Raw genomic sequence first — 5,000 nt, 5'->3', positions numbered from 1 at the left:
GGCAAGCTTCTTTGGTCAAGGTTAACTCCAAAGATGGCAGTGGTGGGATTCGAACCCACGCCTCCTGAGAGACTGGAGCCTTAATCCAGCGCCTTAGACCGCTCGCCACACTACCGCTCTGTTGGGGGTCTCTCACACGCAACTGAATATCTCTATTACAACCCAGGCACCAACCCTACTACTACTACTACAACATTGCTTACTTGGGCAAGTTACGAACCAGTGGTTTCTCTTCCAAGTGAACGCTGGCGATTTATCTTCAGGGTCCCATCCCACAGGCCTCTTGATTACTGTCCGTCGCATAACCTGACGGCATTTTAAGGCACTAAACCTTGGGGGAAAAACGAAAACCACCTCCTCTCTTAAAGAGACGGTACTCTTGCATCACCTGGCAGCGGTGGGATTCGAACCCACGCCTCCTGAGAGACTGGAGCCTAAATCCAGCGCTTAGACCGCTCGGCCACACTACCTTACCGTGTGTGACTTGTCTTTGATGACAGCGTAAGGTATCGAAGGGTCTAAGTGTGGCCAAACAAAGATGCTAACAGCTTTTGGAGGTTTAAGTGAAAAGGTTGTGACTTGCACAGGCAAGCAGAGAAAGAGACTGCTGGCAGCGGTGGGATTCGAACCCACGCCTCCTGAGAGACTGGAACCTGAATCCAGCGCCTTAGACCGCTCGGCCACACTACCAAACGCGGAAAAGTTTGCCGCTCTGTGTCGAGGAAATCAGGTGGATTCAATGGGCCACGTACACAAAACTTTCTGCCTCTTTGTTGTTCTGAAATGCATTCCACAATGCAGCAGCAGCAGCAACAACAACAACAACCTGAACAAGAGAACTTGTCCAACAACAACAACAAGAACTTGTGAAACTTGTTCATTTCCTCCTTTGGCAAGCTTCTTTGGTCAAGGTTAACTCCAAAGATGGCAGTGGTGGGATTCGAACCCACGCCTCCTGAGAGACTGGAGCCTTAATCCAGCGCCTTAGACCGCTCGGCCACACTACCGCTCTGTTGGGGGTCTCTCACACGCAACTGAATATCTCTATTACAACCCAGGCACCAACCCTACTACTACTACTACAACATTGCTTACTTGGGCAAGTTACGAACCAGTGGTTTCTCTTCCAAGTGAACGCTGGCGATTTATCTTCAGGGTCCCATCCCACAGGCCTCTTGATTACTGTCCGTCGCATAACCTGACGGCATTTTAAGGCACTAAACCTTGGGGAAAACGAAAACCACCTCCTCTCTTAAAGAGACGGTACTCTTGCATCACCTGGCAGCGGTGGGATTCGAACCCACGCCTCCTGAGAGACTGGAGCCTAAATCCAGCGCCTTAGACCGCTCGGCCACACTACCTTACCGTGTGTGACTTGTCTTTGATGACAGCGTAAGGTATCGAAGGGTCTAAGTGTGGCCAAACAAAGATGCTAACAGCTTTTGGAGGTTTAAGTGAAAAGGTTGTGACTTGCACAGGCAAGCAGAGAAAGAGACTGCTGGCAGCGGTGGGATTGAACCCACGCCTCCTGAGAGACTGGAACCTGAATCCAGCGCCTTAGACCTCGGCCACACTACCAAACGCGGAAAAGTTTGCCGCTCTGTGTCGAGGAAATCAGGTGGATTCAATGGGCCACGTACACAAAACTTTCTGCCTCTTTGTTGTTCTGAAATGCATTCCACAATGCAGCAGCAGCAGCAACAAAAACAATAACAAGCCTGACCTTCAAGAGAACTTGTGAAACTTTTTCATTTCCTCCTTTGGCAAGCTTCTTTGGTCAAGGTTAACTCCAAAGATGGCAGTGGTGGGATTCGAACCCACGCCTCCTGAGAGACTGGAGCCTTAATCCAGCGCCTTAGACCGCTCGCCACACTACCGCTCTGTTGGGGGTCTCTCACACGCAACTGAATATCTCTATTACAACCCAGGCACCAACCCTACTACTACTACTACAACATTGCTTACTTGGGCAAGTTACGAACCAGTGGTTTCTCTTCCAAGTGAACGCTGGCGATTTATCTTCAGGGTCCCATCCCACAGGCCTCTTGATTACTGTCCGTCGCATAACCTGACGGCATTTTAAGGCACTAAACCTTGGGGGAAAAACGAAAACCACCTCCTCTCTTAAAGAGACGGTACTCTTGCATCACCTGGCAGCGGTGGGATTCGAACCCACGCCTCCTGAGAGACTGGAGCCTAAATCCAGCGCCTTAGACCGCTCGGCCACACTACCTTACCGTGTGTGACTTGTCTTTGATGACAGCGTAAGGTATCGAAGGGTCTAAGTGTGGCCAAACAAAGATGCTAACAGCTTTTGGAGGTTTAAGTGAAAAGGTTGTGACTTGCACAGGCAAGCAGAGAAAGAGACTGCTGGCAGCGGTGGGATTCGAACCCACGCCTCCTGAGAGACTGGAACCTGAATCCAGCGCCTTAGACCGCTCGCCACACTACCAAACGCGGAAAAGTTTGCCGCTCTGTGTCGAGGAAATCAGGTGGATTCAATGGGCCACGTACACAAAACTTTCTGCCTCTTTGTTGTTCTGAAATGCATTCCACAATGCAGCAGCAGCAGCAGCAACAACAACAACCTTCAACAACAACAACAACAACAAGAACAGCAACAGAAAAGCCTGACCTTCAAGAGAACTTGTGAAACTTTTTCATTTCCTCCTTTGGCAAGCTTCTTTGGTCAAGGTTAACTCCAAAGATGGCAGTGGTGGGATTCGAACCCACGCCTCCTGAGAGACTGGAGCCTTAATCCAGCGCCTTAGACCGCTCGGCCACACTACCGCTCTGTTGGGGGTCTCTCACACGCAACTGAATATCTCTATTACAACCCAGGCACCAACCCTACTACTACTACTACAACATTGCTTACTTGGGCAAGTTACGAACCAGTGGTTTCTCTTCCAAGTGAACGCTGGCGATTTATCTTCAGGGTCCCATCCCACAGGCCTCTTGATTACTGTCCGTCGCATAACCTGACGGCATTTTAAGGCACTAAACCTTGGGGAAAAACGAAAACCACCTCCTCTCTTAAAGAGACGGTACTCTTGCATCACCTGGCAGCGGTGGGATTCGAACCCACGCCTCCTGAGAGACTGGAGCCTAAATCCAGCGCCTTAGACCGCTCGGCCACACTACCTTACCGTGTGTGACTTGTCTTTGATGACAGCGTAAGGTATCGAAGGGTCTAAGTGTGGCCAAACAAAGATGCTAACAGCTTTTGGAGGTTTAAGTGAAAAGGTTGTGACTTGCACAGGCAAGCAGAGAAAGAGACTGCTGGCAGCGGTGGGATTCGAACCCACGCCTCCTGAGAGACTGGAACCTGAATCCAGCGCCTTAGACCGCCGGCCACACTACCAAACGCGGAAAAGTTTGCCGCTCTGTGTCGAGGAAATCAGGTGGATTCAATGGGCCACGTACACAAAACTTTCTGCCTCTTTGTTGTTCTGAAATGCATTCCACAATGCAGCAGCAGCAACAACAACAACAACAACAACAACAACAACAACAACAACAACAACAACAACAACAACAACAGAAAAAGCCTGACCTTCAAGAGAACTTGTGAAACTTTTTCATTTCCTCCTTTGGCAAGCTTCTTTGGTCAAGGTTAACTCCAAAGATGGCAGTGGTGGGATTCGAACCCACGCCTCCTGAGAGACTGGAGCCTTAATCCAGCGCCTTAGACCGCCGGCCACACTACCGCTCTGTTGGGGGTCTCTCACACGCAACTGAATATCTCTATTACAACCCAGGCACCAACCCTACTACTACTACTACAACATTGCTTACTTGGGCAAGTTACGAACCAGTGGTTTCTCTTCCAAGTGAACGCTGGCGATTTATCTTCAGGGTCCCATCCCACAGGCCTCTTGATTACTGTCCGTCGCATAACCTGACGGCATTTTAAGGCACTAAACCTTGGGGGAAAAACGAAAACCACCTCCTCTCTTAAAGAGACGGTACTCTTGCATCACCTGGCAGCGGTGGGATTCGAACCCACGCCTCCTGAGAGACTGGAGCCTAAATCCAGCGCCTTAGACCGCTCGGCCACACTACCTTACCGTGTGTGACTTGTCTTTGATGACAGCGTAAGGTATCGAAGGGTCTAAGTGTGGCCAAACAAAGATGCTAACAGCTTTTGGAGGTTTAAGTGAAAAGGTTGTGACTTGCACAGGCAAGCAGAGAAAGAGACTGCTGGCAGCGGTGGGATTCGAACCCACGCCTCCTGAGAGACTGGAACCTGAATCCAGCGCCTTAGACCGCTCGGCCACACTACCAAACGCGGAAAAGTTTGCCGCTCTGTGTCGAGGAAATCAGGTGGATTCAATGGGCCACGTACACAAAACTTTCTGCCTCTTTGTTGTTCTGAAATGCATTCCACAATGCAGCAGCAGCAGCAACAACAACAACAACCTGACCTGACCTTCAAGAGAACTTGTGAAACTTACTTGTTTCCTCCTTTGGCAAGCTTCTTTGGTCAAGGTTAACTCCAAAGATGGCAGTGGTGGGATTCAAACCCACGCCTCCTGAGAGACTGGAGCCTTAATCCAGCGCCTTAGACCGCTCGCCACACTACCGCTCTGTTGGGGGTCTCTCACACGCAACTGAATATCTCTATTACAACCCAGGCACCAACCCTACTACTACTACTACAACATTGCTTACTTGGGCAAGTTACGAACCAGTGGTTTCTCTTCCAAGTGAACGCTGGCGATTTATCTTCAGGGTCCCATCCCACAGGCCTCTTGATTACTGTCCGTCGTCGATAACCTGACGGCATTTTAAGGCACTAAACCTTGGGGGAAAACGAAAACCACCTCCTCTCTTAAAGAGACGGTACTCTTGCATCACCTGGCAGCGGTGGGATTCGAACCCACGCCTCCTGAGAGACTGGAGCCTAAATCCAGCGCCTTAGACCGCTCGGCCACACTACCTTACCGTGTGTGACTTGTCTTTGATGACAGCGTAAGGTATCGAAGGGTCTAAGTGTG

The 5,000-nt window shown here is 50.2% G+C and overlaps 14 non-coding genes across 14 annotated transcripts; all 14 read right to left on the bottom strand.

The window, feature by feature from the left end:
- Positions 1-34: 34 nt before the first annotated feature.
- trnal-aag lies at positions 35-115 on the bottom strand. The gene has a single exon. It is a non-coding gene; the product is annotated as a tRNA-Leu (tRNA).
- A 274-nt stretch (positions 116-389) lies between these two features.
- On the bottom strand, positions 390-470 carry trnal-uag. Its single transcript has one exon. It is a non-coding gene; the product is annotated as a tRNA-Leu (tRNA).
- Positions 471-608: 138 nt separating this feature from the next.
- trnal-cag lies at positions 609-690 on the bottom strand. The gene has a single exon. It is a non-coding gene; the product is annotated as a tRNA-Leu (tRNA).
- Positions 691-925: 235 nt separating this feature from the next.
- trnal-aag lies at positions 926-1,007 on the bottom strand. Its single transcript has one exon. It is a non-coding gene; the product is annotated as a tRNA-Leu (tRNA).
- Positions 1,008-1,279: 272 nt separating this feature from the next.
- On the bottom strand, positions 1,280-1,361 carry trnal-uag. The gene has a single exon. It is a non-coding gene; the product is annotated as a tRNA-Leu (tRNA).
- Positions 1,362-1,796: 435 nt separating this feature from the next.
- Positions 1,797-1,877, bottom strand: trnal-aag. The gene has a single exon. It is a non-coding gene; the product is annotated as a tRNA-Leu (tRNA).
- Positions 1,878-2,151: 274 nt separating this feature from the next.
- On the bottom strand, positions 2,152-2,233 carry trnal-uag. Its single transcript has one exon. It is a non-coding gene; the product is annotated as a tRNA-Leu (tRNA).
- Positions 2,234-2,371: 138 nt separating this feature from the next.
- trnal-cag lies at positions 2,372-2,452 on the bottom strand. Its single transcript has one exon. It is a non-coding gene; the product is annotated as a tRNA-Leu (tRNA).
- A 256-nt stretch (positions 2,453-2,708) lies between these two features.
- On the bottom strand, positions 2,709-2,790 carry trnal-aag. Its single transcript has one exon. It is a non-coding gene; the product is annotated as a tRNA-Leu (tRNA).
- A 273-nt stretch (positions 2,791-3,063) lies between these two features.
- Positions 3,064-3,145, bottom strand: trnal-uag. Its single transcript has one exon. It is a non-coding gene; the product is annotated as a tRNA-Leu (tRNA).
- A 484-nt stretch (positions 3,146-3,629) lies between these two features.
- trnal-aag lies at positions 3,630-3,710 on the bottom strand. Its single transcript has one exon. It is a non-coding gene; the product is annotated as a tRNA-Leu (tRNA).
- Positions 3,711-3,984: 274 nt separating this feature from the next.
- trnal-uag lies at positions 3,985-4,066 on the bottom strand. The gene has a single exon. It is a non-coding gene; the product is annotated as a tRNA-Leu (tRNA).
- A 138-nt stretch (positions 4,067-4,204) lies between these two features.
- Positions 4,205-4,286, bottom strand: trnal-cag. The gene has a single exon. It is a non-coding gene; the product is annotated as a tRNA-Leu (tRNA).
- Positions 4,287-4,861: 575 nt separating this feature from the next.
- Positions 4,862-4,943, bottom strand: trnal-uag. The gene has a single exon. It is a non-coding gene; the product is annotated as a tRNA-Leu (tRNA).
- Between the last annotated feature and the right edge of the window lie 57 nt (positions 4,944-5,000).

This window comes from Polypterus senegalus, unplaced genomic scaffold (assembly GCF_016835505.1).
Source record: "Polypterus senegalus isolate Bchr_013 unplaced genomic scaffold, ASM1683550v1 scaffold_2450, whole genome shotgun sequence".
NCBI lineage: Eukaryota > Metazoa > Chordata > Cladistia > Polypteriformes > Polypteridae > Polypterus > Polypterus senegalus.
The sequence above is the reverse complement of the archived record's forward strand: the minus strand, read 5'-3'. Positions and strand labels throughout refer to the sequence as shown.